Source organism: Pseudophryne corroboree, chromosome 7 (genome assembly GCF_028390025.1).
Source record: "Pseudophryne corroboree isolate aPseCor3 chromosome 7, aPseCor3.hap2, whole genome shotgun sequence".
In the NCBI taxonomy this organism is placed as follows: Eukaryota; Metazoa; Chordata; class Amphibia; order Anura; family Myobatrachidae; genus Pseudophryne; species Pseudophryne corroboree.
In genome coordinates, this window is record NC_086450.1 from 78,334,656 (window position 1) to 78,361,022 (window position 26,367).

The window sequence follows — 26,367 nt, forward strand, 5'->3', positions numbered from 1 at the left end:
TCCATTAACCTGACAGCTAACTATTTTGAAAATAAAGGTTACAGAAACACAGTCAAACAGAATTTTACAAATAAAGCCCAAAATAACAGGGTATTGCACAGTCTCACTTAAAGGATTGATTATGACGCCATTAGATCTTTACTAAACTCATTTTTGTACATTCAAATATTCCTCCTTAATTAGTATTAATATAAATGACAAAGCCTAGGTAGCAGGAACAGGCAGTGGTATGTAATGCTGACATTCAACACCATAATGTCAACAGGGTCAGAATGTTCATATTTAACATGTTGACAGTCACAATATCAACACTGACAAAGGGTTATACATTAATGTCAAGTCAGAATGTCAACACTCATATCTTATCCTAACTCTAGCTACATATGTTGTTATTCATAATGTCAACATTTTAAACACAATGACATTCCATCTCTGTCGGCATTATGAATGTTGACATTCTGACTGCACCCCCAGGAATATATTTGAAAAACAATGGGCACGCAAAAGTTTAATTTTACTATAACATTGGGATGCAATCACCATTTCCCGGTCACAATGTCGACAGACATGTCAACACAGACAGTTATGATGTTGACACAGTTAACATGGAACAGATTGACATATGCACAATGAGCACACAAGGGCCCAGATTTATCAAGCCTAGGAGAATTACAAAATGGCATGGTGATAAAGTATCAGCCAATCAGCTCCTAACTACCATATCACAGGCTGTTTGAAAAATTACAGTTTGGTGCTGATTGACTGGTACTTTATCACCATGCAATTTTGTCACTCTCCTAGGCTTGATAAATCTGGGCCTAAAAGTGTTGACATTCTGCAGAAAGGCAACATTAGGGTTAGGCAGTGGGAGTGGATGGTTAGGCAGCGGGAGTGAAGAGTAGGTAAGGCTGTGGGAAGGAAAGGGAGGTTTAGTATTAGTTTCTGTGCTGAAAGGTCCATGTTCCTATAACTGAACCATTCACAGCGTGCAGCTCCTCTACAGTCTCAGTCAGAGGGCTTGCAGGTGACAGAACAGGACAGCAGGTGGTATGCTGATATAGCTTCCAGGAATTCAAAGATAGCAGCTGCCGATATCCTGCGCACTGAGTGAAAGGTTTAAGCTGACGGAAGTCAAGTGTCAAAATAACAGCAGGTGTCTGTCTCTGACATATTTCCCTCGTAGATATGAGCATTATCAAAGAGTCATGCACCCTGCAGTGTGTAGAGTTGCCCCGGAGCACCCGGTCAGCCCCACCTCCCAAAGTGATGTCACGGGTTGAGGGGCGGGGTGCCGGCACTGGGCTCCAGGGAGCACTTCTCCGACGCTGCTTTCACAACTAACTTGATGACTTAAGTGGACAGGACAATGCCAACCACAACGATAGCACTCATCTCCTGATATACTCTGTTCTACTGTGAGCATTCTGATAATATGACTGCAGTTTCTTTGAAGAATGATAATAAAGCCCTGACCCTCATCATAATCACCGTAAAAGAGCCATTGAGTATTACTAGCTAGACAGCAATATAACACGGCTAAAGTGTTCATTGGACCCAGTTGTTCCTTTTTTTTTTTTTTTTTACCAGTTCAGCAGTTCAGTGAGTGTTAGCAGATCCTCATAGAGATGAACAGATTAGTATTTTGAGGTCTGATCATACTGTGCTTATCTTCTGGATATATAACAGTCCAGGACTATAAGTCTATAATCCTGCTTCTGTACTTTGAAAAGTGTTTATTCATCACTGGACTGTAAAATGCAGTCTGTAATGTAAACATGACCCCTTAAGCTACACACAGTGAGATTTATCCTTTCGATTTTGACTATATAGTTATACAGTTAGTTCAAATCACACTGTGTTTAGCCAGCTGCGATACGGATGCGATACCGATGGACACTCCTGCGGGGTCGGTATCGCAAGGAAAGATAGACTGTGCAGGCAATCCTGGCTATATTGTGTACAATTTAGTACAAAGTATAGTCAAAATTGTCACTTAGGGGGTCATTCCGAGTAGAAATTTAGCACAGCTACGATCATCTTCCCTGACATGCGGGGGGACGCCAGGACAGGGCGATGCTTTTGTATTTCAGGAGTAACTCCCGGGAGTTGTTTGTCGCTGCCGCGGCCCGCCCCCCCCAACGGTCTGGCCACGCCTGTGTTGGATGGACTGCGCCTCCGAAACGGTGGCTTAACGCCGCCATTCAGCCCCCTCCCGCCCAGCGACCGCCTCTGTCTCAGAGGCGATCGCTAGGCAGCGATGACTGCCATGCGCCGGCGCACTGCGGCGCCAGCGCATGCGACAAACTGCAACAAACTGCAGCGAGCGATCGGGTCGGAATGACCCCCTTAGTGCCTAATTCAGCCTTGATTGCTGTGCTTCAAATTACACTGTCCTGCAATCAGATAGTCACCACCCAGGGGGGAGTGAAAATTCGCCCCATGCAAGTGTGCGAATGCATGTGAACTCTGTGCAAAAATTTCCCTCAGTCAGCGGACAGCTGCAAAACCGTTCGTATCACACTCACCATCTAATGTTTTTCCCATTCTGTGCAGTGTGTGCAGTGTGTGCGTAGCTCAATACTTACTCCTCCAGTGCAAAGAAAACAGGCTGATCAGGGCCGGAGCTGACGTCACACACCTGCCCTGAAAACGTTTGGGAACGCCTGTGTTTTTCCTGACACTCCCAGAAAATAAGCAGTCACCACCCACAAACATCCGCTTCCTGTCAATCACCTTGCAGACGCCCGTGCGATCTAACTTTTCGCAACATACTGTCGCTGTTTGGCGTTGCGCGTGCACATTGCAGTGCATACTCATGCGCAGTCATTCGATAACCGGTCGCTGTACAATTTCGCACAAGAGCGATCAGGTCTGAATCTGGCCATAGTCAAAATCGCACATAGTCAAAATCTAAAGTACAGATAGTCAAAATCAGTGTTTCTGGGCTCTGGTGGAGTTCAAGGGAATTCGTATAGTCAAAATTGGAGATAGTCAATGTCTCACCGTGGGTATACACCTTTAGATGTATTTATATAACTGAACATTTTATAATATGAGGATTCAGTATTTTATCGCACCCACGCAAACTGATCCTTGAGTAAATTACCCTTGTAACTCCATTATTATATGATTTTACTGTTTATTGCGATGTGATACTTTAATTGTGAACTACATCATGAATTATGCTAGCTGGTACTGCAAAACAATTCAAACATATTTTAACAAAAACAGTTAACTTCCTATCAGGTTGTAACTGTTATCTACTGTTATTGCAACATTGAACCTATTCCTCTTTTTACTGAGCTCATTGGTTTATAAGGGTACAATAAAGCTAATGGAATAAACAGTTACTTATTGTATGTTGTCGAGCCCAATGTCCTTTACTCTTTTCTACCCACTAATTCATTACCAATACTTTTAAGGGGATGTAGGGGGGTATTCAGGTTCAGCGGTACTGAGATGCGATCGCATTTCCCCATCTGGGCCCGCAATGCGCACACGCAGGACCCGCATTAAAAACACTAAACTGCAAATGAAGCTGAATGAGGACCGTAGTCAGGATCCAGACGGTCAGAATCCCAATAGTGAAATCCCTATCGTCACAATCCAGATAGTGAGGCATACACACGGAGCGATATAACTGAGCGATTTTGACTATATAGTCAAAATCGCTCAGAAAGTTAGTGCAGATCGCTCCGTGTGTATACAGGCAGCGATAGCGATGCGCGTCCCCGCTAGGTCGCTATCGCTGGGAAAAATAGTCAGTGCAGGCAAGTCAATTTTGGCTATGTCGCTGCAAAAGTTAGTCAAAATCGCTAATACTTTAAGAGGCCAGCGATTTTTCCCAGCGATAGCGATGTTGCAGGCGGCGGTGGTGCGGGCGGCGGCGGGTTGTGGCGGCGGTGCGGGCGGGGGAAATTTACCTTTATCTTGCAAAGTTTGGCAGCGGAGCGGTACCAGTTTCAAAAATGGCGCCTCAGCGTCATTTTTGAAATTCAAGATGGCCGCCGCGAACCAATCACGGCTCGCCGCGTCATCGCCCCGCCCCCTCCCGCTGACTTATATAAGTCAGCGCGAGGCAGCGGCTTTCAGTCCGACGGCGGAGGAGGAGCGGAGAAGAGCTCCTGAAGACTGAAGACGCCGTGGAAGTCCTGGATGGGCGGCGGCTATGCAAAAGAGCTTTGCAGCCGCCGCCCACCAGGTGAAGATGCTGGAAGTCCTGGGAAGGCGGCGGCCATGCAAAAGAGCTTAAAGGCCGCCGCCTCCCAGGTGAAGACGTCGTGGAAGTCCTGGATGGGCGGCGGCTATGCAAAAGAGCTTAGCAGCCGCCGCCCACCAGGTGAAGACGCCGGAGCAAGACCCCAGAAGCCCTGGGGAGGTGGCGCCCCCCCAGGTGAAGACGCCGGAAGCCCTGGGAAGGCGGCGGCCATGCAAAAGAGCTTAAAGGCTGCCGCCCCCAGGTGAAGACCCAGTTTAATAAAGGATTTTTTAAAGAATGTGTCGTGTTTTTTTCCCAATATTTTCTTTACAGGTGGACTACAGGTGCCAGCGGGCCCTTTATGTCCGGGCATGCTGGCACTTGTGGTTCTCCAAGTGCCAGCATGCTGGGGCAGGCTTTCTGGGACCTGTAGGCCACCTGTAAAGAACAATATTACTATTGAAAGGCTATCAGCCTCCCATCCACCGCCCACGGATGGGGGGGACAGCCTCGGGCTTCACCCCTGGCCCTTGGGTGGCTGGAGGGGGGGACCCCTTGATTTAAGGGGTCCTCACTCCTCCAGTGTACCCCGGCCAGGGGTGACTAGTTGGGGGGGTAATGGCACGGCCGCAGGGACCAATATAAAAGTGTCCCCCGGCTGTGGCATTATCTCCCTGGCTAGTGGAGCCCGGTGCTGGTTTGAAAAATACGGGGGACCCCTATGTCTTTTGTCCCCCGTATTTTTTAAACCAGGACCGGACGCAGAGCCCGGTGCTGGTTGTCTAAATATGGGGGAACCCTACTCATTTTTTCCTCTGTATTTTAACAACCAGGACTGGCTCAAAGAGCCCGAGGCTGGTTTTACATAGGAGGGGGGACCCCACGCAAAAAATTTTTTTTTTACTTTTAGCTATTTAAATACCAGCCACCCTGTAAAATCGTCCTATATATGACACTCATCCCCTTATTTAAATGAGATAGTCAAAATCTCCCATAGCCAAAATCTCCCATAGCCAAAATCTCTTGCATAGTTAGACAAAATCTCTGGTAAAGTTAGTCAAAATCTCCTACTGCCAGTTCAAGGGAAAAGTTAGTCAAAATCTCTCATAGTCAAAATCTCTCCGTGTAGGGTCAGGCTACAGAAGGGGATGGTTAGGGTTAGGGTGTGGAAGGGGACAGTTAGGGTTAGGCTACAAGAGGGGATGGTTAGGGTTAGGCTGTTGAAAGGTGACGGTTAGTGTTAGGCTACAGGAGGGGTGGGTTAGGGTTAGAATTAGAAATGTTTGGGTTCAGATTTACACAAATTTACTTGGTCCTCAAAACGGCTCCTTATTGGCTCTCGGATGTCATGTGTTTTGGATAGCCAATAAGAAAAATCTGGATAAATCCGAACTCACGTTAATTTTGGCGTTAGGAAACGTGTAAATCTGAACCCGTACATCTCTAATTAGAATACTCACTGTGATCCGTCAGTATTGTGAATGTCGGGATTTCGCTGTCACAGTTTAACCCCATTTAAATTGGTGCATTGTTTTAAATTATTATATCATCCATATATGAGTGTAACACAATATTTATTGAGTTAGTTTAATTTTCTTATGTGAGCATAGTCCTTATATAATGTTCTAAAATTAATGCCTATATCCAGTATGTAATCAGGATATTATTTAATTCATATTTATTTATCTATAGGATTTTTACCCATAATACATAGTATTAATGTGATTACTTGACAAACTACATCATCTTCATTCAACTTATTTAATATTGATTTTATTCTAATTTAATTATTGAATACAGCATATAGAAATCTGAGTATTCTGTTTGTCTCAGTGCAAATTAAACTTTCATCTTTTCAAATGATGAATGGAAATAATTTACTCTCCTGCAATTTGGTTCATAGGATCATTTGTTTAATTTTCGTCATAGTGATTTACAAATCTTTTTATTATCTCTGCAAACAAAAATGTTTTAGAAAAAGACATTTGATGGCTATAAAATTTGAGAGGCGATGTACCAATGGATAAAAAAAAATGATATCCTTATCAGACGTAATTTTATAGATTACTCCTAATTTTGTGTCATGCTGGAATGGAGATTATGTAATTTTATATATAATTTAATGTGTTACAGCAAACATTTAACCATCTGACAAAGTATTGGCACATGAAAATGATAAAACTTGATGTGATAGCTACAACAGTTCATCTTAGGGTAGGTTATTAAAACGGGATCCGGTCGGGATCCCTGCAGTCAAAATACCGACACCGGAATCCCGACACTGATCGCAATGCCAGCACCGGCATCCCGAATAGAGACACAATCCCGGCACCAGAATCCCAACCTCCGGGATCCCGAATGACTGTTTGTCGGGCCACCGGACAGGTAAGCCGGGAGGGGATGGAGGTTAGGTTTCGGCTCGAGGGGAGGGCTAGGGTTAGGCTGCGTGGAGTTGGAGTTAGGGCTAGGCATCCTGGTGAGAGTTAAGATTAGGCTGCAGGGGGAGGGGAGTGTTAGGCTTATGGGCCCTACAGACATGCCGATCCGCCGCCGAGCTGCCCGACGGCGGATACGGCCGACGTGCGACCCGGCGGCAGGGGGGGGCAGTGACGGGGGGAGTGAAGTTTTTTCACTTCCCCCGTCACGCGGCTCCATTGAAGTGCAGGCAAATATGGACGAGATCGTCCATATTGGCCTGCATGCACAGCCGACGGGGGACCAGCGATGAACGAGCGCGGGGCCGCGCATCGTTCATCGCTGGAGCCTCCACACTGAAAGATATGAATGAGTTCTCGTTCATTTATGAACGAGATCGTTCATATCTTTCAAAAAAATCGGCATGTGTGTAGGGCCTTTAAGTCTGCGGGAAGGGTCGGTTAGGTTTAGGCTGCTGGAAGGGGCGGTTAGGTTTAGGCACCACCGGGGAGGGTTAGGGTTAGGCTGTGGGGTTTGGGGGTTAGGGTTACACTGAAGTAAGGGAGGGTTAGGGGGCATTGAGGATAGGTAAGTATGCTTATCTTTCCCTCTCGGGATTCTCACCATCGGGATGCCGCGGTCGGTATTTTGACCACCGGCATCCCCAGTGCCGGCATTTCGAACCCAACCCATTAAAACAGTTAGATATAGGAACATAAATTAACAAATAAAAGTTGCAAATAAAGTTACACATGAAAGTCCAAGGTATTATATTAGTTCATATGCACTTCCTAGGCAATCCTTTATGTTCTACCTGTTCTTCGCACTGGAGTTTCTGATTTTCACGGTTGTAAATATAAATGAGTGTTAAAAATTTGGTAAATCTATAAAGATGTAAATTTGAGATGTCTTAATATAAGTAAATATAGAGATGTGCAGCGGGCATTTTTTGTGTTTTGTGTTTTGGTTTTGGATTCGGGTCCGCGGTCGTGTTTTGGATTCGGACGCGTTTTGGCAAAACCACCCTTTCGGGTTTTGGATTCGGATGTGTTTTGGATTCGGGTGATTTTTGAAAGAAACACAAAAACAGCTAAAATCATAGAATTTGGGGGTAATTTTGATCCTATAGTATTATTAACCTCAATTACAATAATTTCCACTAATTTCCAGTCTATTCTGAACACCTCACACCTCACAATATTATTTTTAGTCCTAAAATTTGCACCGAGGTCGCTGGATGACTAAGCTAAGCGACACAAGTGGCCGACACAAACACCTGGCCCATCTAGGAGTGGCACTGCAGTGTCAGACAGGATGGCACTTAAAAAAATAGTCCCCAAACAGCACATGATGCAAAGAAAAAAAGAGGCGCACCAAGGTCACTGTGTGACTAAGCTAAGCGACCCAAGTGGCCGACAAACACCTGGCCCATCTAGGAGTGGCACTGCAGTGTCAGACAGGATGGCACTTAAAAAAATAGTCCCCAAACAGCACATGATGCAAAGAAAAAAAGAGGTGCACCTAGGTCACTGAATGGCGGTCGCTGGATGGCTAAGCTAAGCGTCACAAACACCTGGCCCATCTAGAATTAAACTCCAGTATCATGTGAATTATAAGGCAATATCACTGGAATTATTCGTTATAATCAATGGAATTATTGGTCCAAATCACTGGAAGAAAATGACAAAATCCCTGGAATTAAATGGCAATAATGTCGGGAATTATATCAAATGGCAGTACCACTAGACATATACGGAAGTGTCAGACAGGATGGCACTTTTAAAAATAATAGTCCCCAAACAGCACATGATGCAAAGAAAAGAGAAAAAGAGGTGCACTGGCACTGAGCACTGACCAGTGATTCTGAGCACTGATGATACTACTGAGCAGTGATACTGAGCACTGATGATACTATTGAGCAGTGATACCGAGAACTGACACTGAGCAGCATGATGCAGCACGAGACACTGAGCACTGACCAGTGATACTGAGCACTGATGATACTACTGAGCAGTGATACTGAGCACTGATACTACTGAGAACTGACACTGAGCAGCACAAGACACTGAGCACTGACCAGTGATACTGAGCACTGATGATACTGCTGAGCAGTGATACTGAGCACTGATGATACTACTGAGCAGTGATACTGAGAACTGACACTGAGCAGCACGATACAACACAAGACACTGAGCACTGACCAGTGATACTGGGCACTGATGATACTACTGAGCAGTGATACTGAGCACTGATACTACTGAGAACTGACACTGAGCAGCACAAGACACTGAGCACTGACCAGTGATACTGAGCACTGATGATACTACTGAGCAGTGATACTGAGAACTGACACTGAGCAGCACGATGCAACACAAGACACTGAGCACTGACCAGTAATACTGAGCACTGTGATGATACTACTGAGCAGTGATACTGAGCACTGATGATACTACTGAGAACTGACACTGAGCAGCACGATGCAGCAAAAGACACAGTACTAGTATTAGTAATGTAGTATTACTGAGCAGCACGATGCAGCACAAGACAACGAGCAGTGATACTGAGCACTGATGATACTACTGAGACCGGACACTGAGCAGCACGATGCAGCACAAGACACTGTACTAGTATTAGTAATGTAGTATTACTGAGCAGCATGATGCAGCACAAGACAATGAGCAATGATACTGAGCACTGATGATACCACTGAGAACTGACACTGAGCAGCACGATGCAGCACAAGACACTGTACTAGTATTAGTAATGTAGTATTACTGAGCAGCACGATGCAGCACAAAACAATGAGCAGTGATACTGAGCACTGATGACACTACTGAGAACGGACACTGAGCAGCACAAAACACTGTACTAGTATTAGTAATGTAGTATTACTGAGCAGCACGATGCAGCACAAGACAATCAGCAGTGATGATACTACTGAGACCTGACACTGAGCAGCACGATGCAGCACAAGACACTGTACTACTATTAGTAATGTAGTATTACTGAGCAGCACGATGCAGCACAAGACAATGAGCAGTGATACTGAGCACTGATGATGATACTACGGAGAACTGACACTGAGCAGCACGATGCAGCACAAGACACTGTACTAGTATTAGTGAGCAGCACAAAACACTCTGGAATTGTCACCCCCCAGATACCACTGTGACTGGAATGATGATGACCTATGCACAGTCACAGGACACTACTACCACGACACCCTACAGCAGATGCAGCACAAGAGAGACACTGTACTAGTATTACTGAGCAGCACAAGACAATAAGCACTGATACTGAGAACTGCTGAGAGAACGTAGCCACGTCCTCTCTGTCCTCTCTGTACTCTCTACAATGCCCGAGTGAAAATGGCGGTGACGCGTGGCTCTTTACATGGAATCGGAATCTCGCGAGAATCCAACAGCGTTTTGCCTCGTTCGGGTTTTCCGAGTCAGGCGGGAAAAACCGAGCCGGGCTCGGCCCCTTGTTTGCCACGTGGAGTTCGGGGGGGTTCGGTTCTCGGCGAACCGTACCCGCTCATCTCTGAATAAATATCAATCCATGGTTCTTGGCGTTACCCGAGAAGCACCCGTAGCAGATACGGTAAAAAGTGACAGGACTATTTTTGTAGTTTATTAAATTCTACACACTGGAGGTGCAATCCAAATTTTGATCCGATTGTCTGTTTGGGCGTTATCGTTCACGCAACGTGAGCCACGCATCGGTACTGACGTAATTATGTCAACCCCCTTTTCATCCCCTTAAGGGAGGTTTATTAAAATTCTAATTACATAGTTTTCCTATTTCCCACCTGAAGAATACCTATGTTATATTTCATTTTCTAAACATATCGGGAAGTAAGAGAATTAGTGATGAGTGAGTGAGTGAGTGAGTGAGTGATGAGTGATTGAGTGAGTGAGGCTTTCGCATTTATATATAAGAAATACATTTCTTTAATTACCACTTTATTGTCATAAAAGTTTATCGTTTATCCAGTCAGTGTAAAGTTGTTAAACTTTCAAAGTACAGTAGTTATCTGTGGCAGTATGATAAGGAGAATAAGGTACTGTTACTACAGTTTGTATAGGAGAATAGTCATTGCGGGATGGGAGTTGAGGCACGCTCACCATCTACATGTTGGTGGAATGTAGGAAAGGGACTGTGGCAAGGGTGTTTTAAGAGAGGAGGGGACCCGTATGCAGCCTTCGTCACAGGCCCCCTCCTCTCCGGCAGCTAGTAGACTCTGGCCTAAAGTCAGAGCCTACTGCGCATGCGTAGGTCTCCGGGAACATGGTGCCCGTGCCTTGTTCCCATGGACACCTCCATTACGCATGTGCAAATCACCCGGAAATGGCATCCAGGACTCCGGAAGGATAAGTATACTCTATGAGTGTAGTGTGTGCGTTGTGGGCCCCCCCAGACCTAGGGGCCCATGTGCACCGCACACACTGCACTCATTATAGAAACGCCTATGGACTGTAAGATGGTTCTATGAAGCAGCTTTAAGGTAACATTTAACAAGTGCATTCTATAAAATTATACATAGCAGCTGATTGGTTGCCAGGTGTTGTCCTCCGGCATGCAGGCTGTGAGTCACCGGGGATGATGTAAACTAGTGACTAAGCAGTGAAAAGAGTGGAGAAGTGAGCCAGTGGAGAAGTTGCCTATGGCAACCAATCAGCACTGAAGTAACATTTATAATTTGCATATCAGAAAATTAAACAGAGCAGCTGATTGGTTGCCACGGGCAACTTCTCCACTGCCTCACCTCTCCACTCCTTTCACTGCTTAGTACATCTCCCCTTTGTTTTCCTACTCCAATCATGCCCACTGCCTAAGCTGTCTATCACACTTCCTTTGTGTCCAATAGACTCTGGAAATGTATCAAGCCTTCTTAAGAACGGTCAAGTGGAGAAGTTGCCCATAGCAACCAATCTCCCCCATAGTTTTAATGTACATTGGTTCATTGTCTTTAAATCTTTTTTTTATAAAATTCATTATTCCATAGTAAAATAGTAAAAACACAATTTTATTCAGAATTTGCATATTTCCTGTCCATTTGATGATTAATGGCACAGCTAAAGAAAGGGCCCAAGTGCAAAAAATAAATTGGCTACTTGTTGTGACTTTGCATGGAGGAGGTGGCACCAGCTTGGCCTGCACCCATCCATCTTCTGACCCTCTACACAATCTCTATGCATAGTGCATCCCAGCTGCCCGCCCTGCTGGGATAGACTGGCTGTGATGTCACAGTAGGTGGAGCCAGGCACCACCAGACGGGACAGAGTGCCCTGAAGTCTGGTACAATAAGGCGAGCGCCATGTACTCTCTACCTACACTCAAAGTAAACGACTGTTGAATGCAAGCTTGAGACTGGGAGGGGGAGGGGCGGTGGTAATGGGGGAGTGGTCACTTTTGAAAAGTTTGTTGTGGGGCCTGCTAAGTTTTAATTACGCCCCTGAACCTGAGGGTTAATCAGATGTCTGATGGCCCAGCGATGTTCTTGCAGTTGATCCAATGCTGTGTCTTTGGATGCAGCAGTGGACCCGAGAAGCCGCCAGTGGGCATCTTTTTACACAAGACACCTCCTGCGGCTTTTGCATATATTCACACAGTCGCTGCATACAAAGACGAATCGCTGGTGCCATTATCATTCACCTCTGTATCACTCCGATGGCAGGAGGACTGTCCATGGGCAGAAGGTTCCTGTGGCATCGCACACAGTGCCCCCTACGCCGCAGGTTGATTGTCACGCTGTGGCCATTTACGGGCAGGAAGGGAGTGGCTCTGAGCAGTGATCCTGTAAATAAGGGGCACGTTGTCCCCATTTCTTGGGAGTGACGAGGCCAGTGTCTGCGTCTTCTGACGCAGATTCACTGGCCTCAGCCAGAGGACTGCTGAGATGGAGAATGTTTTCGCAAGTGATCCGATCAGGGCCGTCTTAACAGCATTGTATTGGAGACCCTACCCACCCATTTACAGGAACCAATTTAAAAAAGAAAGATCATACCACATCCTCCTGCAGACCTGTGCTGTCTGTCCACATGCTTCTGTACAGCAAATGGCTGTCAGCACTCTGATTGGTGGATAGCTCCATCCATCCACCAATCAGCATGCTGACAGCCAATCACTGTCTGGCTGGAGGCTGGGCTAGAGAATGCTGCCTGGTTGCTCTGATGGTGTGACCACCATCCACCCTACTCTAATGCCCCAGAATTGTGGGGCCCTGAGCAGCTGCCCAGTGTACCTATACGATAAGATGGTCCTGGATCCGACGTTGGGTCTTCAAATGCAGCAGCGGATCACATAAGCAGTCAGGAGGCTTCTATTTACTCATGATGCCTCCTGGGGTGCGGTATTAGCATAATTTTGCTGTAGCGGCTGCGGCAACCATCCCAGCTGATACTGCTCTGCATTCACCTCTGAATCAGGTTAGTAATCAAAAGTAGAACAACCAAAGATAGGTACTAGTTGGTGTCCAGGACGCTATGAATCAAAAAGACATAGTGGGGTCAATTCTATTCAGCGACAGTTGAATAGTGTCGGGAATTAGCTCCCGATGCTATTCAATTCAGCTCCAGTTAAGTCGGCGATGGCCTGTTCTCGCCGACTAAACAGGTTGAATTGTCGGGAGAACGGGCATTCTCCGGCACGAGCCTGATTCCCGACAGAATCAGCCTCGCGCCGGCCACGCGGCAGCACTTTTGTCGGGTTCTTTCTTCTCTCATCCCCGGGGGGATGAGAGAAGAATTCCCAACAATTGAGGGTCACTCGTCGCTGTATTGAATAGCGCCGGGAGCAAACTCCCAGTGCTATTCAACTGTCAGTGAATTGAATTGACCCCAATATGTAATTCAATGTAAGTGAATATGAAAATACATCTCTCAAATGTGAAATCGGATAGTGGGTTCCCCTTAATGGTCAATTGAATGAATGGTTAGACGGATAATCCAATCGTCTCGAATTTTCTTTAAATGCAGATTCACTGAAGCTCATGCAAGAAAAGAAGAAAAACATCACATGAGTAGTCCAGTTTCACTTTGCATAAAATATTCACATCTTCAAATGATAATCCAGTAGAGGGAGCGTACCCCACTCACACTAAGTCAGGCAGATTCAATCACATCAAGGTATCTTTACTAGGTATGGACAATCCAAATGCATACCCCGATTCACATGAAATGAAGTATATTGACTCCTATCTCGGTACCTTTATATGTTTTCCGGGATTCAACCCCCCTGTATAGGAAATATCCAGATCCGCAGGTTTGCGGTTCCGTTTTAAACTACGATTTGACGTCACTTCCGGCGGAACTCCCTTACATGGGCATTAGGGACGCTCTGTACTACATTTCCCATAATCCTTTGCTGTGAACAATCGAGATTTAAAAAATTATGTATACTAAGCATTGCTTTATATTAAAAATACTAATGCATTAGCAATACAATAAGTTTGGACATCTATACATACATGGAAAATAGAATTTATAGGGGTATATTCAATTAGGGTCGAAAACTGCCGTCTGTCGAAAAGACGGCAGTTTTTGACTTTTTAAGGTCGAACAGTGATTCGACCTATTCAGTCCCATCAGTTTTTATTCGACAAGTCGTGGAATTCGACTTGTCGAATAGTAGGTGAATCGGCGGTATAGCTGCCGATTCACGTACTTTTGAGTGAAACGGGGCCAAATTTGACAGGATTTGGCCCCGTTTCCGACCATCTCAGTCCAGCATAAAAAAATGTCGGACTGAGATGTGGGACCCAGAGGAGGAGAGGGGGCGGGAGCCGCAGGGAGACGGGGCGCAGCCGCAGGGCATACAGGGGAGATCAGCGCTACAGCACAGCGCTGCAGCAGGATGTCTCACAGCCGCGCCGCTCACGGCAGCGTCCACCCGGCTTCAGCAAGTGAGGTCACGCTTGCTGGAGCCGGGTTGACACTGCCGTGAGGTCTGGCGGCTGTGAGACAACCTCCTGCAGCGCTACTGTAATGCTGCTCTCCTCCGTCTGCCCGCAGCTGACCCTGCTAGTCTCCCCGCGGCTCCCCCCCCCCCTTTGACCCTCATCTCAATTCGACTTTTTAAAAGTCGAATTGAGATGAGATCGAATAGGGTTTGTCGGATCCATTCTGACAAATGCATGTCGAAATGGATCCAACCGTAATTGAATATACCCATTAGTATGGATTTCGATGTTGTTCATTAATTTTTAATTGACAATTTAATTTCCTGTTTCTTCATGATTGTCTACTTGTACAATAAATATTGAGGCTCCCCATGATACAAACATGTCTTGATAAAGGTCCTTGCGACCGAAACGCGTCGACAACTGTATCGTGAGTAGCCTAGAGGATATCCGAATGATCTATATGGACTTTTGCACCTTTTAAAGTTTTTATCTTTTTTTGTTTTTATGTATTTTCATGTGACATGGACTCTTTTGTATCTTGTTGCTGTACTCATCTTATTAAAAAAAGACCACTTTTTTATATGGAAAAACGGTTCCTCCTAACATTACCCCCATTGGATATTTCATACACAGTGGGGTTGAATCCCAGAGAACATATAAAGATACCGAGATAGGAGTCGATATACTTCATTTCCTGTGAGTTGGGGTACGCATTTGGATTGTCCATTGCTAAAGATACCTTGATAGGAGTATCTTGCTTCACTTTTGTGTGAGTTTTGGTACGCAAATTCGACCTGTACCGGTTGCTATACTTCTGTATTATTGGAGATTTATATTAATATGAGAATTCACCATACCTAGTAAAGATACCTTGATGTGATTGAATCTGCCTGACTTAGTGTGAGTGGGGTAAACTCCCTCTTCTGGATTATCATTAGAAGACGTGAATATTTTATGCAAAGTGAAACTGGACTACACATATGTTATTTTTCGCCTTTTCTTGCATGAGCTTCAGTGAATCTGCATTTAAAGCAATTTCAAGACAACGATTGGATTATCCGTCTAACCATTCATTCAATTGACCATGAAGGGGAACCCACTATCCGATTTCACATTTGAGGGATGTATTTTCATATTCATTTACATTGAATTACATATTGTGTCTTTTTGATTCATAGCGCCCTGGACACCGAATAGTACCTATCTTTGGTTGTTCTGTTTCTGTAAATAAAGGTGGTGACATTTATTCTGATACCTGTAAGTGAACGGGCAGCTTTGTTCTAGTAAGCAAAATTGCTGAATACTGTGATTTTACTGTGATTAGTAAATGACCTTACAGAGTGAGAACAGCAGTAGTGGATAAGTATAAATAGAACTGAAAGATCTTTTCCCATAAAGAGGAAAGGAATATTGATTTAACAGTTAACTGATCAAAAAAAATGATCAATGCTGAAGGATATTTTGAATAAAAGGACTACTGCAAAATCTAAAAGTGAAGAGCTGCTTTATTGTAGCAAAATATTGTTTTTCCAGCTTGATATTCTATAATAACTTTAAAGGAAGGCAGAGTGTGCTATAAAGCGCTGTACTCACAGCATAACAGGCTTCAGAATTGGTGATTAGCCAGTGTGCTGACAGCATCAAACTGCAGAGTTAGAATTCTAGAGCCAGTTATGCTGTGATTATAGGAGCTCATAGCAAACTGGGATTCATTTTTCCTTTCCATTTAAGATATTAAACAGAGACAAAATTGGAAAAATATATATTATTTTGCTGTGATAAAGCTATCTGTCTTTCTATTTTGTGTTAGTTGCCTTTCAATAGCAGTATAATGTGAAAATAAAATAAAAGGGATATGACGCCACAGCTATATTTCACATAGAGGTTTGGTATAAAAAGAAATATCTTCTTGTTATACAATGTGGGTAAAAATAACATTCTGGAAAAGTTCCATACAGCAGTTCCACATCCTTTACCTAGGAAGCCAAGATATTTTTTAGGTAGGATCTTCTGTAATAAAGGTGTATTTAAGAGGTCTTTAACAAACAACCATATAATGGGGGTCATTCCGAGATGATCGTAGCTATGCTAAATTCAGCACAGCTACGATCATTCACACTGACATGCGGGGGGACGCCCAGGACAGGACTATCCAGCCCCGCATGTCAGAGCCACCCCCCCCCCCCCACAGAAGTGCTAAGGCATAGTGGCGATGCCTTTGCACTTCAAGAGTAGCCCCCGACCAGCGCAGCTTTAGCGTGCTGGCCGGGAGCTACGCAATGCTCCCCGGCCCGCAGCGGCTGCGTGTGACGTCACGCAGCCACTGCAGCCCGCCCCCCATTCGGTCCGGGCACGAAATGGCGGGCAAACGCCGCCGTTCCGCCCCTCCCCGCCCAGTGAACGCCTCTGCCTGTCAATCCGGCAGAGGCGATCGTAGCCGCCCGAAGGCCTTAGGCCGTCTGGCATGCGCCGGCACACTGCGGCGGCGGCGCATGCTCAGTTCTGACCCGATCGCACTGCTGTGATAAACTGAAGCGTGTGATCGGGTCAGAATGACCCCCAATACTCATATAGATGGTCACTATGTAATTCCAGACAGCACCCATAATACCGTCCATTCTGCCCACTCCTATTGTGCACTGCTGGCTAATAACATTATTATAAATTATGGTTTCATATAATGCATATAAACAAATAATTATTAAATTAAAAATTAAACAAATTAAAAGTAAGCCCATTCAAGACTGGATCACAGGCTGCTTGCAAAATCCAGGTTTGTTCCAAATATAAATTTCTATTTTTATTCTATCTTGTTTTGATGTGACCTCCAATCTGCATTATTGGAAGGAGGATATCATAAACGTATTTTTACTCTTATGTGAAAGCAGAGCCCATTACATGTGGTAGGCGGCTGTTGTACTAAAGAGGATCTACATGTATATGGACACTGCTGCTATTTTTATGAATTGTAAATAACATTTGTGTATTGGAACCTACTGTTTATTTTATGATGCATGAAATGTTATGCTGTATTATTTTATAAATACCAGCAAAGGAGGAAATCAATTTTTTCCTTGGGGCGCCAATTTCACTATTGTTACGCATACTGGGCCTAATTCAGACCTGTTCGCTCGCTAGGGTTTTTTTTTTACAGTCCTGCGTTCGCATAGTCGCCCCCCGTAGGGGAGTGTATTTTCGCTTTGTAAGTGTACGAACGCATGTGTAGCAGAGCTGTACAACCAGATTTTGTGCAGTCTCTGAGTAGCCCAGGACTCCGCCGCTGCGATCACTTCAGCTTGTCCGTGACCGGAATTGACGCCAGGAACCCTCCCTGCAAACGCATGGACACGCCTGCATTTTTCCATCCACTCCCAGAGAATGGTCATTTGACACCCATCCTGTCAATCTCCTTGCGAACGCACGTGTAAATGGATTATTCGCACAAACCCATCGCTGAGCGACGATCCGCTTTGTACCCGTGCGATGCGCCTGCGCATTGCGGTGCATATGCATGTGCAGTTTAGACCTGATCGACTGCTGTACGAAAACACAGCCTAGAGATCAGGTCTGAATTAGGCCCATTGTTCCAAATATAGTTTAGATCTTCAAGTGATTACATCTCCAGATGGTAAATGCAGTGGGTGCAGCATGATTGGTCCACAGTCATCAGGTCAACACAAGAATGTCAGCGTCCATGTCGACACTGATTAGATAATAGGTCGACACAATGAACTGTCTACAGACCACCTCTGGTGGTCTTTTACCTTCTCTCTGTGGCAACGGCGGCTCCAGTGTCTTCCTCCGGGTGTCTTCAGCCATGTAACAGGCACTACCGATGTGGACCAGCGCTGCAGCATTCCAGTAGGTATTTTTTCCCTAACCCTAATCCCTGGCCCTCCCAAAGTGTCTAGCCCTAAGATTCCCCCTCCCCCCAACAAGGCCTAAACCTAATCTTCCCATGCAACCTTAGCCGAACTTTCTTGCCCACAGCCTAAATCTAACTGACAGCAACCTGAAACTGTCAACATGTCCCATGGCAACATTTGAACCTGTCAACTGTTTAATATCGACCTGGTGCCTGTCATCAGTTTGAACTATGTCGGCTTTCTGATGTCAAAATTGTGGTGTTGCCCTTATGAATGTTACTGTTGACCATTCCACCGGACATGAATAGTGATCTCTAGGTCACTCTGAGGAATGATCAGTCTATACTCATAGAAAAGGATATAATTGGTTAACGCCACGCTAGGATTAGGCACCACCCGGGGAGGGGAAAAGGTTAGGCTGCGGGGGCGGGCTGTGGTGGTGGTTGTGGTTAGGGTTAGGCTGTGGGGAGGGGGGTCAGGTTTAGGCCCTAAGGGGGAGGCTTAGGGTTAGGATGCAGAAAGGGGTGGGGTTAGGTTTTAGCATGAAAGGGAAGATTCGTGCTAGGCACTAAGGGGGAGGTTAGGGTTAGGCTGCGGAGGTTTAGGGTTAGGTGGGTAGGGAGCGAAGTTTAAATACTTACCTTGCCCCTGTTGGGATCGTGACCATATGGATGGCGGCATCGGTATTGTGACCGCCGGCATCCTGTTTGCCGGGAACGCATAACAATCCCGTAGAGAGTACATGCTATGACCCCACCATAAACAATAATAAAATTAGCCACAAGTTCCTTACATGCCCTCCCCACATGCCCGACAGACCTCACCTCATGCTAATAGACCTTTTCTCCAGAACATTACATGTCCAATACACCTCATCAACCTAAATATGGCTCTGATACTATCCTTTGGAATTGTTCTCCTTTATCTTGGCAACCTGCAAATTCTTTGATAAACCCAAATGACAATCTCCAGCAATTGCCAGTCCACTATGGCTTAAATAGGACACCATAAAATTATTGGAATACTGGTGGAAAGGCCATCCTAGATAAAAAAAAAAAAAGTTCTTCGATTTGTAAGAGTAAGTTTAATATTTTATTGAATCGTAATGTACTAATCAGTGAACAACTGTTTTTTACCTTTTTTTCTGCAATGGGGACATTTATTAGACTGTAGCCTTATACAAAAATTTGGAATCCTATCATTGCCTCAGACAAACCATTATCACTTGGTAGATTTGAAGCCCAAGAAATCCTGTATTTCATGATTGAGCCTCATTTCAGCTCGAGTGCCAATCTTTGTAAATTTTGAACAGATTAAAAAAAACAACCTGAAAATAACATTAATGAGACAGTAACTCACATAGAGATGCATTGCAAGGTGATAAGTCAAATAACATCTTTGGATACACAACTTGTTCAAAGTGGACATGCTACATCAGCAGAAGCCCACACTACTGTCTGCTAAGAACAGAAAACCAAACTGAGGCTCGAGAACCACCAAAACTGGACAGTTGGAGATTGGCAAAACATCACCTTGTCAGACAAAGCTCAACTTCTGCAGCAAAATGTAGGACCAGAGTCTCTAAAGATCGTTTCCTGCACTTTATTGAATCCACACCATGATGAATTTTTGCTACTCTGGGAGCTAAGTGGGTTCCTACACAGTTATAGAAATGTGTACAGGCAAATGCAGGGGGGATCCGGTTCCCTGAAAACCCCCTCCTCTTGGACAGCTGCTCAAATTATGACAATAATAGCAATAGTATATAATACAATTACTAGAGCTGCATTACAACATACAGTTTAAGGGATAGAGCGGAGCTGGTGCACATGCCCAGTGGTAGCAGCTTTTACTAGCAAGTTTGATGTGTGTGTGGATCTGAGCCCTGAGTCAGTGCACTGGACCAGAGAGGAGCTGCCAGGAAAAAGAGACAGGAGCCTTAACATGAGGTGGAAGAATGTGTGCAGTTCTGTCTCCTACTGGTTCTATTATGTTTGTAGATTTATTTATTATGTGTTATTTAAGCATTCCTGACTACTTATTTTATTTATATTAGTCAAATATGTTTGATACAGGCCAGTGCCGTATCAAGGCATTTTAGCGCTGTTATGATTCTGATACTCAGGTCAGGGGTGATCTTATACGGTAGGACCTGAATACCAGAACGTAATTCTGGGAAAGGGGAATGGACAGGGAATAGCCCCTGGCACCCTATCTCCGTTGTCTCGACGGTGCTGTCAGTACACTCTTGCGAGACTATGGTTGCTTGGGCCCATGGCAGCCGCGTTTGAAGGGCGGATTACGTCTGCCCAACTCCGATGCCCCCTCAGGTCTTAATGAGAGACAAAGAGTGAACCGAGACAGGGTGATAACAAGGGGCCCTCTAACTGAACAACAAAGCCAGGGGCTACTAACAAAGCTGAAACTAAAGTATGCGCGGACTTCCGCCAGGGAAAAGAACAACAAAATACTCCACTTGTCCACTCTCCTACACGGCACCGCCGAGTACCGGAGAGGACTGTGGAAGCGGATACCTCCGCAAATGCTCCAATAACAGAAAACAATATAAAGCGGTTCAGGCCGCAACTCGCGGCGGAGCCGCCACTCACGAAACCAAGCAAGATCCTCTATCGACTGCCACAGGTAAACGAGGACCAGAAGAACTCCTTAGGATAAGACGGCTACTCCATGACTCAGGAACTCAGAGAACTGGAAAGACCGGGCACAGCAGACCAGGAACAGACGTTCACCAAACATGAGCAGCATGCAGGAAGCTATCACCGGCGTCTGTGTGAGGCACTGAGGAGGCTTAAAACAGGGAACCCTCCAATCAGAGTCCAGAGCCTAATTACCCAAAATGTCGTGCAGCTGCCTTGCTGCACGACCAGAGAACATGTGTGAGTGCATACTAATTAAACACCAGCAACGGGGAACGCGGTCCGCCTGTGGCGTCCCCGTTGCTATGGACCCAGCGGCTCGGCACGCACGCGTCCTGGCGTTGCTAGGGACCCGGCGGCTCAGCGCGCACGCGTCCTGGCATTGCTAGGGACCCGGCGGCTCAGCGCGCACGGCGTCCTAGCATTGCTAGGGACCCGGCGGCTCAGCGCGCACGGCATCCCTAGCGTTTCCAGGCGCCGTGCAGAAAGGGGAGAAGGTGCAGCGGCCGGCTACGGACCGCTGCGCCTAACAGTACCCCCCCCCTTGAGGAGGGGTTAAAGCATTGCTAGGGACCCGGCGGCTCAGCGCGCACGGCGTCCCTAGCGTTGCCAGGCGCCGTGCAGAAAGGGGAGAAGGTGCAGCGGCCGGCTACGGACCGCTGCGCCTAACAGTACCCCCCCCCCCTTGAGGAGGGGTTAAAGAACCCCTAAAGCCAGGTTTCCGAGGAAATTCCTGAAAAAATAATCTCTTGAGTCTAGGGGCATGTAGATCCCCATCCAGGACCCAAGACCTTTCCTCCGGACCCTAGCCCTTCCAGTGAACCAAAAAATAAAGTCGGCCCCGAGAAACTTTTGCATCTAAAACCTTCTCAACCAAGAACTCCTGTTGCCCCTGAACATCCACTGGAGATCTACCCTGGGAGGTCTTCCGAGGAAATCTCCTGGAAGAAACATATTGTTTAAACAGGGAACAGTGGAAAGTATTTCCAATTCTGAGAGATCTTGGCAAGCGTAACCGAAAAGCAACTGGGTTGACCTTCTTAATGATAAGAAACGGTCCAATAAATTTGGGTCCCAGTCTAGCCGAGGGTTGTCGGCGCTTGATGTTGCGAGTTGACAACCATACCTTATCTCCCACCTTAAAAGTGCAAGGACGTCGGAGCCTATCAGAAAATTTCTTTTCTCGGAAGGCAGCTTTTCTGAGGGCAAGGTGCACTTTTCTCCAAATTGCTCTGAGGTGGGAGGTTAAGGTCAACGAGGAAACTGGAGAATGATGGAAAAAAGAGTTGGCTCTAGGATTAAAACCAAAGACTGAAAAGAATGGGGACTCCTTGGTGGAGGAATGACAAGAGTTATTATAAGCAAATTCGGCCAAAGGAAGAAACTCGGACCAATCATTCTGGAGTTTGGCCGAATACAAGCGTAAGTATTGTTTTAATGACTGGTTGACTCGTTCGGTTTGCCCATTAGACTGTGGATGGTAACCAGATGTTAAAGACAGTCTCATCTTCAATGATGCACAAAAACGTTTCCAGAATCGTGCGATGAATTGCGGACCCCGATCAGAGACAATATCAGTGGGCAAACCATGGAGCCTGAACACATGGCGAAGGAACAAAACTGCCAACCCTTGAGCAGAGGGTAATCGGGGAAGAGCAATGAAATGAGCCATTTTACTAAAACGGTCCACCACCACCCAAATGACTCGAAATCCAGCTGAAATGGGAAGGTCTACCACGAAATCCATGGAAATATGAGACCATGGCCTGAGAGGAACGGCTAAAGGCATGAGTTGCCCGATAGGCAACAAACGAGGGACCTTATGCTGTGCACAAACCTGACAGGAATGGACGAATTCCTTAACGTCTTTAAAAAGACTAGGCCACCACACTGAGCGAGAGACTAACTCCAAGGTCTTAGTGATACCTGGATGCCCCGAGACTTTGTTGTCATGAAACTCAGTTAAAACAGTGCCTCTCAAAAATTCAGGGACAAAAAGACGACCAGCAGGAGTTAGCCTAGGAGCTTGGTGTTGAAGCTGGTTTAACTGAGTAAATAAATCCTGTGTGAGGCCTGCCCGGATGACTGAAGATTGAACTATGGGGGTAGTAACAGGATTGCTATTGTGAACCGGAAGAAAGCAACGTGACAGGGCATCAGCTTTCGTATTCTTGGAACCAGGCCTGAAGGTGATAATAAACCTGAAACGAGTAAAGCACAATGCCCAACGTGCCTGCCGAGCATTAAGCCGTCTAGCTGACTCAATATATTGCAGGTTCTTATGGTCAGTAAATACAGTAATAGTATGCCTAGCTCCCTCCAGCCAATGCCTCCACTCCTCGAAAGCCCATTTTACTGCCAGTAATTCCCGATTACCAACGTCATAGTTGGATTCTGCGGAGGAGAATTTCCTGGACATGAAGGCACAAGGATGTAGTTCCTGAGACTCCGGATCTTCCTGAGAAAGGATAGCCCCCACTCCAACCTCTGAGGCATCAACCTCCACAATAAAGGGAAGCTCCGGATTAGGATGTCTGAGGACAGGAGCCGAGACAAAGGCCTGCTTCAAGGCCCAGAAGGCAAACTCAGCTTCAGGCGACCAATTGGAAGGATCCGCTCCTTTTTTAGTCAAAGCTACTATGGGAGCGACCAGGTCAGAAAAAGTATGAATGAACCGCCTATAATAATTTGCAAACCCTAAAAAGCGCTGAATTGCTTTTAAATTAGTGGGTTGCGCCCAATTAAGAATGGCCTGGAGTTTTTTCGGTTCCATGCAAAATCCCTGGGGAGAAATAACGTACCCCAAGAAAGACACTTCTGTGATGTGAAAATCACACTTCTCAAGCATATAAATGATTCTCTCGTAGCTTTTGAAGAACCAGACGCACCTGGGTAACATGTTGTTCTATAGACTCAGAGTATATCAAAATGTCATCTAAATAAACGACCACGAACTTCCCAAGGAAGTCACGGAGAACATCGTTGATGAGGTCTTGAAAAACCGCCGGAGCATTTGACAGGCCAAACGGCATCACCAGGTATTCATAGTGACCCGACTGAGTGCTGAATGCCGTCTTCCACTCATCCCCAGATTTTATTCGGATGAGGTTGTAAGCTCCCCTCAGATTGATTTTTTAAAAGATCACGGCGGAGCGTAACTGATCAAAAAGCACTAAAATCAATGGCAAAGGATAGGTGTTCTTCACAGAGATTTAATTCAGAGCCCTAAAGTCAATGCATGGTCTAAGCGACCCATCTTTTTTCTCAACAAAGAAAAACCCTGCACTCAACGGAGATTTTGAAGGCCTAATAAAGCCTTTCTTAAGGCTTTCCTGAATGTAATTATTCATGGCCGTGGTTTCTGGTCCGGACAGGGCATATAATCTCCCCTTTGGTAAAGTGGCACCTGGTACTAACTCGATTGCACAGTCATAGGACCGATGGGGAGGCAGAATGTCCGCATTGCCTTTGGAGAACACATCGGCAAAATCCTGATATTCCACAGGAATAAGTTCTGGGACGACTGCCGCAACCCGGACTGGATGAGAAATACATTCCTTAACACAAAAAGGACTCCATTGGGAAATCTCCCCAGACCGCCAATCAATGATGGGATTATGAAAGGCAAGCCAAGGGTGACCCAAAACTACAGGGACTGCCGGACAATGTGTATGGTAGAATTCTATAACTTCTGAATGTAAGGCCCCTACTGTAAGTAATACTGGAGATGTGCGGTGAGTAATTATCCCATTGGAAAGCGGACCCCCATCTAACCCGTGCATGGTGATACGTCTATCCAAGGGAATCTGTGGAATGCCTAAGGCCTTAGCCCAAGCTAAGTCCATAAAATTTCCTGCAGCTCCACTGTCGACGAAGGCCGACACTAATGAACCGAGGCTGCCAAAGGAAATTTTTAACAGGAATTAATAGAGAGTCATTTGAGGAGATAAGCTGCAGACCCAAGTGAACCCCTTCACAATTCACTTGGTCAGAGCGTTTCCCGACTTGTTCGGGCAGTTGCGAGCAATATGTCCCTTACCACCACAGTACAAACAGAGACCAGAACTTAATCTTCTGGTTCTTTCCTCTGGGGACAGCCGGGAGAGACCCATCTGCATGGGCTCCTCGACGTTCTCAGGAAAGGTATAAACACTAGGACTAGGCCTAAAAGTTGTTCCTCTTTCAGCCCTCCGCTCTCGGAGACGACGATCTATTTTAATTGCAAGCTCCATGAGTTTGTCGAGAGTCTCAGGAGCGGGGTACTGAAGGAGACTGTCTTTAATAAGTTCTGACAAACCGAGACGAAACTGACTGCGCAGGGCCGGATCATTCCAGCCACAGTCGTTCGACCAACGGCGGAATTCGGTACAATACACCTCTGCTGGATTTTTACCTTGTTTAAGAGCACGCAGGTGACTCTCAGCTGACGCCTCTCTATCAGGGTCATCATACAACAGGCCTAACGATTTAAAAAAGGCGTCTACTGATAACAAAGCAGGATCTTCCGTTCTTAACCCAAACGCCCAGGTCTGTGGATCACCCTGGAGCAATGACATAACAATCCCAACCCGCTGAGACTCAGTACCAGAGGACTTAGGCCTTAAACGAAAATAAAGCTTACAAGCTTCCTTAAAATTAAAAAAATCTTTTCGGTTACCCGAAAAACGGTCGGGTAAATGCATCTTTGGTTCTGGGACCACACTCGGGGAGGCTCGCAAAAGATCTTCCTGCGATCTCACCCGTAGAGAAAGGTCCTGAACCATCTGAGTTAGTTCTTGAATTTGGTTAACCAACAGCTTTTTTTTTTAAGTTTTGGGCCGGTGATAATGTTATGATTCTGATACTCAGGTCAGGGGTGATCTTATACGGTAGGACCTGAATACCAGAACGTAATTCTGGGAAAGGGGAATGGACAGGGAATAGCCCCTGGCACCCTATCTCCGTTGTCTCGACGGTGCTGTCAGTACACTCTTGCGAGACTATGGTTGCTTGGGCCCATGGCAGCCGCGTTTGAAGGGCGGATTACGTCTGCCCAACTCCGATGCCCCCTCAGGTCTTAATGAGAGACAAAGAGTGAACCGAGACAGGGTGATAACAAGGGGCCCTCTAACTGAACAACAAAGCCAGGGGCTACTAACAAAGCTGAAACTAAAGTATGCGCGGACTTCCGCCAGGGAAAAGAACAACAAAATACTCCACTTGTCCACTCTCCTACACGGCACCGCCGAGTACCGGAGAGGACTGTGGAAGCGGATACCTCCGCAAATGCTCCAATAACAGAAAACAATATAAAGCGGTTCAGGCCGCAACTCGCGGCGGAGCCGC